This window comes from Pipistrellus hanaki (assembly GCF_964339955.1).
Source record: "Pipistrellus hanaki genome assembly, chromosome: 2".
NCBI classification, from domain to species: Eukaryota; Metazoa; Chordata; class Mammalia; order Chiroptera; family Vespertilionidae; genus Pipistrellus; species Pipistrellus hanaki.
This window is the reverse complement of record NC_140504.1, coordinates 87,240,117-87,250,309: the sequence shown is the minus strand read 5'-3', so window position 1 is coordinate 87,250,309 and position 10,193 is coordinate 87,240,117. Positions and strand designations below refer to the sequence as shown.

Genomic DNA, 10,193 nt, shown 5'->3' with positions numbered 1-10,193 from the left:
GAAATAATTTTATTATTTAATGTATAATTCCCTAAATAGTGAGGTAATTTTTCAAATCCCAATTGACGTGTCTTTGCTGGGATTATTATTGAATTTCTATTAAATTTATAATCTAAGTCAATGATAATTGATGTCATTTTAATGTTATAAAGATTTGTTTATTTTTTAGTATACTATTTAATCATAATTTTTGCAGCTGTGGTAAATGTTGCATATTACCTATTAAATACCAGAAAGGAGCATTGGTGCTAATTTATTCTGTTTGTTAGATATCTAATTACCTTTCTGAACTTGATATTTCTAATAATTTGCATACGGTATTAGGTTTTCTAGGTGAAATGATGAGGGTGTTTACATTTTTGTCTCATTTCATTGTTGAGATCCTCAATACTTTCGGGCAAACAAGATGGGTAATCAGCTGATATACTCCAGTTAAACTTAATTATATTAGATCTGAATGTTTGATATTAATTTTGGACTACATTTTAAATGTTTTAAATATTATCACTGAATGTTATCAATTTTTATTTTTCCCAATTATAAGTATAATGTTTTAAAACTATTTTCATTATATATAATAAGCTTTACACAAATAACCTTAATCAGATGCAGAAATAAGCCTTTATTCATTTTCTTTTTCTAAAACTTTTCATAATAAGTAGTTATTAAATGCTATCAAATGCTTTGTAACAATATGGTTTTCTGTTTTATTTTGTTGTGGAACATCTTATAGGGATTGGCTTTTCTGATACACTTATTCCTGGGGTAAATCTTTTTTTAGTTATTATTTCAATAAAGCATTGGAAACAATTAGCTAATAGTTTAATTAAAAACATGGCTCAGTCATGGCCAGTGTTTGCTCAGTATTTAGAACATCATTCCATGCACTAAAGTATCACAGTTTGACTCCTGGTCAAGGATACTTATGTGGGTTTCAGGTTTGATCCCCTGCCCTGGTTGGAGTGTGTTCAGAAGGCAATCAATCGATGTGTTTCTCTCAATTGATTCCTCTCTCTCTCCATTTCTCTCCCTCCCTCTCACTTTAAAAATCAATGGAAAATATATCCTAGGGTGAGGATTAGCAACAACAAAATGATTCAGGCTTATAGGCAAGTTGATCTGTACTTTTTATTTCTATACTGTCCTTATGAGTTTTGAATCATGATTATATTAGTCTCATAAAATCAGTTCTTAATATCACATATAATGGAAATAATTATTATGGATATTGGGCACTTACCACATAGTAAACATTTTTTATTCACTTCACCAATATAAATTCTGAAATTACATTATAACTGAATGCATCTTAAAATATGACAATCAAATTTCTGTTTCTTTTCCTAATAACCTAGTGTTTTGTCACAATTATAATTATTGCCTTTTAATACAGAAGATATGTTATCAATTAACATTTACTGAGCACTTAAAGTCTTCCAAATCTTATACATTTATTAATTAATTTATTCCCCACAACAACACTATGGGGTAGGAATCATTATTCTAAATTTATGTGAAAAAAATGGATGGGTCTGGGCAGGGTTATGTGAGTGGAACCAGGGTTCTACTTACTGGCAAGGTGAGAAGAGGGTGGCAAGAATTAATAGAAAAAATAAAGTGATAGATTGTTTCCTGAACTTGTGATGGCAATTGGGGAAAAAAAAAGAACAGTAAAATGATTTCTATGCTACTCACATAATTTTTAGTATTAAGTTAAACTGATTAAAATTTATGATCTGTATAGTTTTAATTAAAATATTTTTAAACATCCTAATATCACAAACACAAATTAAATGCTAAGGAATAGTCCTCTCTTAAATGTACAATTCCCAAGAGTGTGTAATGTTTTATTTGTATTAAGCCACTATCAATTTAATCCTTTAAAAATATATTTTACATGTACATTTGTAAAATAGTTAGAAAAATACAATTGTTTAGCCTAAAAATAATTTACATATAACCCCTGTTTCATGGACATTTAGCAGATGTTTAATGAATAAATGAAAGTTTTAACATTTATATTCTATAAATTTTTTAAAAATCATGTATATAAACATTTTTAGAAAATAAATGTGCAAGTCAAAAGTTGTATGCGGTAAGCTGAATAACAGCTCCCAAAGATGTTCATGCCAAAACCTGAGCACACACAGGTGTTAGTGTAAAGATGCTTGTTGGAAATGTGCTCTCCCTCCAAGGAGCACATCTGTGCCTCTCCTTGTCCCCTCTTCTTCCTCCACAGGCATGCATCTCCTAACCTCTAAGCCTTAGAGTCTAAGGGACTGCAGGGGTCTTGCAATCAGGGGAACAATGGGCAACAGTGGCAGCTCATCCAGGCTAGCCCTCTGAACCTGTCTCAAGGCCCCCCTTTTCTCTGACTTCCCAATGAGCCAAAGCAGCCCACCAAGGCTCTCCTGTTGTTTCTTCTATCCTAAGCTATTCCTTGTTTCCCAGCTTTACTCAATGTCCTCTAAAAAGAAAAAAAGAAAGAGAGAGAGAGAGAGAGAGAGAGAGAGAGAGAGAGAGAGAGAGAGAGAGAAAAAAAAATGCTTTTGGTCAAAACATGTTGGAATACCAATATCTCTTTGGTTTATTTGGATTTTGGGGGATAAATATTTGACATCCGGGAATATTGCTAATTCTAATCAATAAAACTACTTGAAAAGCATCCTGGAGTCTTTATGGAGACAGCGGCTTATGGAAAAAGCCTCTGAGTACTAACAGCAATAACTGCTGGAATTTGGTTCAGAGAATTTCCATTTGAGGGCAATTATAAGCTTGCTAGCAGATATTTAGTCAAACTGACCCAATGAATGAATGGCATAGATAATCTTGAAACCTGGAACACCCATAATATCCTGGATGTGATGTAAAAGAAACACCCCAATGGGAAGGACAGTGCCCAGACATGTTCCATAATAATGTGGAAATTGTTTCTTGAGAAACATGCTACACATGGGGGAAGCAAAGTTGTACTTACTCAATGTATTCACAAACAGGTAGACTCCTTTCCCTAGGACCAACTTTGGAATAACCTGATGATACGCCCAATCCTACTCCCATGTGAGTGGTAAGCTATAAATAACTCTTGATTAACCAACCAACCAAGAGCTGCCTGGTTTATGGAAGGCAGTTCCAAGGTGAATGGATAGCATCCTGCTTGGAAGGCTACCACTCTGTAAAAGGTTAAAACTGGTCAGCTTTGTAGGCTAAAATTGCATGCTGCTTGCCTCTAAGCTTGAGTTTTTACTGACTCATGGGAAATGGTCAATGACCTGGCCATGCAGCCAGGCAAGAATGCAATAGAAAATTGGTTTATTAAAGAAATGACTATATAGGGCATTGACCTAAGGAAATCACTATGGGAATCTGAGGGATATATTAAAGTAAGATTTGTTGATGCCCATAAAAAGAACACTATTCCAGGACTGAAATGTGATTGGTACCAGAAAATAGAAATCCTTACTTCTAGGGTCCATGAAAAAAGTGCACCTTGGGAAGCCAGGACAATGCAGAGATGGGAAGAATCTAAACATACTAATCTTGAATTCACTGTCAGCTGGTACTCCCAAATGGGGGCTCATTTCATGATATGGTTTTTAATAACTGCTTGTGTTTGTTTGATTTTGCTTTTGTTTCTGTTTCTCTGTGGTAGTTTCATATTAGGTTGAATGAATGCTTCTAGAAAAAGAGTATTTCATTTGTATTTTTAAGGGATGAGAATTGAACCAGTTGAAATTACTTTTTAACTTATCACTCACATTGTCGATTCTTTTTCAGACAGGTGAGATAAATTTGGACTCTGCATATGCACAATGCAGATAGATCTTTGCCATGCAATTTCATGAAAATTCCCTTGATCTATCTTGGGGTTGAATTATGTTCTCCTCTCCCCTTCATGTATAATATATTTACCCTGGTACCTAAGAAAATAAATTTTATTTGAAAATAGAGTCTTGATGATGTAAAAAGTTAAGATGAGGTTATATTGGATTATAGAGGGCCCTATTTTCAATGGTTGATGTCCTCATAAAAAGAAATATTTGGACATATATAGATATTCATAGCAAAGAAAGCCATGTAATGAAAGATACAGAAATTGGAACAATATAGTTACAAAAAAAAATTCCAAATGACTTTTTTCAAACTCATCTCTCTCTCATTTTCCTTTATTTTTGTTTTTAATTTTAGGCCACAGAAGGGGGTCCATCTGGATTGTAAGAAGTGAAAAGCTCTTATCTCTAAACCCACCTCTACAAAAAATGTATGCACACTCTATAAGAAAGCATCTTTTGCCATAGTGCCATGATGCTATTATTTCCTTATGTTTATACATGTTGTCATCTCTATTGGGATTCTTTTTTTTTTTTTTAATTCTTACTAGTATTTTAGCTCATCTACTTTCTACTAAACCCACTATGAACATTTGAGGATAAAACAAGCATTTAATTTGCTTGTATTTTTGCATATATCATCATATAATAGTGCAAGGACACTGGATATAACATTTTTATATCCCATGTCTTGTAATAAAACATACATTCTTTGTAAAATGCGGGGCAGGTAATAGTTTGCTGTGTCATCATTTTTATTAATATTCATTAGAAATTACAAAAGAGAAGTTCATGACCTTCATTATATATATGTCTATACTAATAAAAGAGAAAGATACAAATTAACCATACTTCCTCAATACCCACCAGCCAATCAGGAGTGAGTATACAAATTAACCCAACAAAGATGGAGGTTAATTTGCATATGCAGATGCCAAGCGGCCAGGGGATGGGATCCAAGCCCACAGCATCCCTGGCCAAGGGAGGCTAGGGTGGAGGTGCCAAGCCCCACCCGCAGGGCCCCAGGACCAATGCAGACATGGGATTGCTGATACCCAGGCAGGCCCTCTGGCCACAGATCCACAGCTTCGTGGAGACGAAATCTACCAGATCACTCACAGGCCACATGGCTGGGCCATAGGGTGTCCGTTCAAGATGTGACACAGAGAGGAGGTGCGGACGCTACTGCAACCTCTAACATTCTGGGCAAAAAACTGACTCTGTGCCCTTCTGGGTGCCAGTCTTGCTAGGAGTGTGCTGTCACCAATGCCATAGATCAAAGGCAAAAGCCTGGTGAGGCGGGATGCACTGGAGGGGGCTCGGGGCCGGGCGGGGGGCCAGCGAACAGAGATCTGCTCTGCCTGCGGAGAGCAAGGTTCTGCAGTGGCCCCAAGACATGGGTGGTCCAGGACGGGAACCAAGGGGCATGGAAGGAAGCCCAGGGGGAGAGGCAAGGACCCGCAGCCCTGAGGCAGGGGTTGAGGGGCAGCACCACCTCAGTGGAGAGCTGTCGCACTGCAGGGTACCTGACTGACTGACTGACTGACTGACTGACTGACTGACTGACTGACTGACAGGATTCAGAGAACAGAGTCTTGCCCAGGCGGCCTTCACACTTCAGAGACCGCGACTCCTGCTCCAGCCCTTGGCCCAAAAGCAAGCTCGCACCCGCCTTGCCCTACGGCAGAACACGGCTGCGCAGTGAATGCGAAGCCTTAAACATTCTCTGGAGAAGGGGAGGGCAGTAAAGAATAGGGGCGGGGGACCGGGGAGAGGAAATAATGTGGAGGGTCATGATGAAGAGATGCTTGAGAAAGAGGCTCGGAAGCCTGACTGGAAGGTTTGTTCTGTTTGCTGGGTGGCTGTCCCTTAGGAAGGGCAGAGAGCATGGCTCTGAGGGCTCCCAGGGCACTGAGTCAAGTTCCACAGCCAACTGGAATGGCCTCAGTTTCCTGGTCTGTAAATGGATCAAGCATGTCTTAGTGCCTTCACTGAGCTTTGATGGCCAATCAAGATACTATGTAAGGAAAATGAGGGAAGAAGTGAGAAAGAAAAGGAAAGGCAAACAACACAAAAGAAAGACTGGAAGGAACCTGTAAACTCATTGTCACTTCAATAGGGAATATAATCAATAGTGATGTAATGATGGTATGATGCCAGGTGGGTACTGGAAATATTGGGGAACACTTTGTAAAGTACATGATTGTCTAACCACTATTCTGTAACTAATATAAAACCTGAAACCAATACAAAATAATATTGAATGTAAACAAATGACAATAGGAGTGAAATTTTTATATATTTCAAAGTTTAAATAAAGGCTGTAAAGGAAGGAAAGGGGAAAATAAAAATAGTGTTTTCATTTTACCACTTTATTGTCTTTTTAGTACATTTAAAAGACCGTTGTCCTTATATGGTGCTTTTATACTTTTCTAAGTCATTATCTCATTTGAATTTCAGGGCAACTTAAAGACAAGATAATTATTTCCTCCACTATTCAAAGAAAGGAAACCTTGGTGTCTGGCCCCAATGATTGAATCATCAAGTCCATATTGTAAAGCAGGGTTAGTGAAATTTTCTGTGAAGGGTCATATCTATACTAAAAAAACCTTAGGGGTGATCAGGCCAACAGGGGAGGATAGTTGGGGACAATCAGGCTGGCAGAGGAGTAGTTAGGTGTTAATCAGGCTGGCAAGGAAACAGTTAGGAGGCAATCAGGCAGTCAGGCAAGCAGTTAGGAACCAGCAATCCCGGATTGTGAGAGGGTTGTCAGCCTGCGGGTTTAGGACTGATCTCTGGCTTAAAATGGAAGTCAGACATCCCCCAAGGGGTCCGAGATTGGAGAGGGTATAGACCAGGCTGAGGAACACTCTCCCCCTGTGCACAAATTTTGTGCACAGGGCCACTAGTATATATATTTATTTTAATAGCAGAACTAAGTATTTGCTCATGAGAATAGTTAGCACTATTTTAAGTAAGAGAAGTATTTTGCCACCCAGCTTTTAAGCAGAATATATTCAGTTATGCCAGCTTATTTTATTGTTTGAAATTTAGTTTATATTTGAATATTGTAAACTCATACTTACTACATTCTCCTAACAACCTAGAAAAATGAACTAAATGGCTTCCATGGAAAATTTTTTGTTTTGTTCTTTTCTTTTCTTTTCTTTTCTTTTCTTTTCTTTTCTTTTCTTTTCTTTTCTTTCCTTTTCTTTTAATCCTCAGTGTTATGAAGAGTTAATGGTGCAATGCTGTGCAGGGGTCTTCAAACTACGGCCCGCGGGCCACATGCAGCCCCCAGGGGAGTCTGATCCTGCCCGCCAGGTTTTTTGGGCAGTGAGCGCAGCCAAAGTGTTACAGTAGGAATTAGTAGTTCATATAGTCCGGCCCTCCAGCTCTCTGAGGGACCGTGATCTGGTCCCCACTTTAAAAAGTTTGAGGACCCCTGCTGTAAGGGTTGCTGGAGCCTGGTGTTTGTGACCTGTATGATCTTCGCCTCTTGCCTGCTCTCTCTCCATCTCCAGGAAGAAAATGGAAATAAGCCAGACAGAGAAAGATAAATGTTACATGATCTCACTCATTTGTGGAATATAATAAACAACATAAACTGATGAACAAAAGATTCAGACAGAGAAGCATAGATTGGACTGTCAAATCTCAGAGGGAAGGTAGTGGAGGGTGAGGGTAAGGGGGAGCGATCAACCAAAGGACTTGTATGCATGCATATCAGCCTCACCAATGGACACAGACAACAGGGGGTACAGGCATGAGTGGGAGGGTGGGGGGGGCAATGGGGGGATAAAAACACATGTAATATCTTAATCAATAAAGAAATTTAAAAAAAGGTATCTGTTGCAATTGATCCACAAGCAATTGTGGTGACAAGGGTGGCCCACCTACCTTGGTGAGCTCCACATATGGCCTCATCTCCTCGCCTTACATCAGCACAAAAAATCAGTATCCTTACTTGAAGTCTGTGTGTGAGATGGTGGAGAAGGGTGTAGAGACCATCATATTGGTGCCTGTGATTGAGTGCTCAGCCCATCACCCAGAAGCTAAAGCCACAAATTGCTGTTGCCAATAACTATGCCTGTATGGGGCTAGACAGTATGGAGGAGAAACTGTCTATTCTGAATCAGCCAACAAAGCAGGTTGATGCCAATGCCAGAAGTGTAGTGACGGGCAAAAATGCTGTGACAACAACCGACCCTGACTAGGGCCAACGATTCCGTCACTAGCACGGTCACTGGGGGGGGTGGACAAGGCCAAACAAGCCGTGACTGGCAGTGTGGAGAAGACCAAGTCCGTGGTCAATGACAGCATTAACACGGTCATGGGCAGGTGGATGATGCAGCTGGTGAGCAGTGGAATGGAAAATGTGCTAAGCACATCAGAGTTTCTAGTAGACCAGTACTTCCCTCTCACTGAGGAAGAACACAAAAAAGAAGCAAAAAAGGTGGAAGGATTTGAAACTGTTCAGAAGGCAAGTTATTATATTAGGCTGGGATCTCTGTCTACCAAGATCCACTCACATGCCTACCAGCAGGCTCTCGGCAGGGTGAAAGAAGCTAAGCAAAAAAGCCAGGAGACCATTTCTCAACTCCATTCCACTGTTAACCTGATTGAATTTGCTAGGAAACAGGTACAGAGTGCCAACCAGATAATTCAGGATGCTCAGGATAAGTTCTACCTCTCCTGGTGGAGTGGAAGAGAAACATCAGCTATGATGACATGGATGAATCCCACTGTGCTGAGCACATTGAGTCACTACTCTTGCTATTGCAGGAAGCTTGGCCCAGCGGCTGCAGACCACGTGCTCCACCCTCCTGTCCAACATCCAAGGGCCACAACAGAACATTCCAGATTAGGCCAGTCATTTGGGGGTGATAGCTGGTAACATCTACTCAGTGTTCTGAAATGCTTCCTCACTGCTAGCAAGGGGCAGCCACAGAAAATAAGTCTTTAGATAATGTGATGGATTGGCTTGTTAACAACACACCCCTCAACTGGCTGGTAGGTCCCCTCTATCCTCAGATGATCAGTCTCAGAATACTCAGCACCGTGTTGCAGAGAAGGACACAACCAACCAGGAGACCCAGCAAACTGAGCATAAAATACATTAATCCTGTCCCTGTCACCAGTGCATGGTGCCGCCAGACATCTTCTGTTATGTTGCAATTAACCTGCTAGACAACTCTGAATTGAGGAAACAGCTAGCTAGAAAAAAGGACCTCTTCATTATAGTCATTTCCAACCCGATTAAGATCTTTAAAGTTTCTGGCCTTAGCTGATGAGGCATTTTGTTTACCTGGTTGGTAAGAAAAGAAAGATACACTGGTCAGAGCCTAGTCAAAGGTCACAAAAGTTACACTGCATTTATGGTCTCATTCTGTTGCCACTGTTGCTGTCTGTCTGTACTGAATAAAAACATCTTCACGTGGGCTATGATGTGAACTGGTATCTACTCCAGTTTGGTCTGAGTAGGCCTCAGACCAAATAAAATACACTTTTATTTTATTTTTTTTTTATAAGGAATGCCTCCTGTAAATTTACTGCAAAAAGAAAAAGAAAAAAAAGAATGGCAAATAAAGAAAGCACATAATATTCTGTATAAATACATGAGCAGGTATATATATATATATATATATATATATATATATATATATATATATATATATACTTTCTTTTATATAGATATATACTTTTATATTCAAAGGCAACCAATATAATGTACTTGTACTTGGCACATTTTATGTTAACGAGGTATTTTTGAAATTTAAAAAATGTATTGGTTTCAGGATTTTGTGACATTTTTCATTTTATGTGGCATTACAAGGCTCTTTTCCAATAATGTCTAGTACTGAACAGTTAACTGAATTCATAATTATTTTGTAAAAGTTCATGGTTGCATTCTTCTCTTTGTCATATTTATCTCTGCCATCCTCTCAAATTTGGCTGCATTCAGGGGAAAACAAGCTGAATTCATTCAGGAATCACAAAACACTCTTTTTAACCAGGTGATAAGATTAAATGAAAGAGCTGCCTTTGGCAAAGGAGAGATATTTCCTGATGAGTTAAATTATACAGTTTATTAAAATAGTAAATATATAGCATGCCAACTTGATTTAACACTTGGGTTATGCATTTAGCCTTAGAACTGAATATATATTCAAATGTTGCTTTTGGGTTGTTTTCACAAAGAAAATATGAATGTCTAAACCTCAGAATAACACCACCTATTGATTCATTTATTCATGAGATGAACATTTTTTGAGCATGTACTATTAGAAATAATGCATGGATAAGCTCATACTCTACTAGAAAAGAATGACTTAAGGCAATAAAAATTGTGATAATTTCTAT

The 10,193-nt window shown here is 38.7% G+C and overlaps 1 pseudogene across 1 annotated transcript; it reads left to right on the top strand.

The window, feature by feature from the left end:
• The first annotated feature begins 5,634 nt into the window (after window positions 1-5,634).
• LOC311615309 (perilipin-2-like) lies at window positions 5,635-9,020 on the top strand (annotated as a pseudogene). Its single transcript has 2 exons — window positions 5,635-5,670; window positions 7,676-9,020. The product of its transcript is annotated as a perilipin-2-like (transcript).
• Window positions 9,021-10,193: the final 1,173 nt, after the last annotated feature.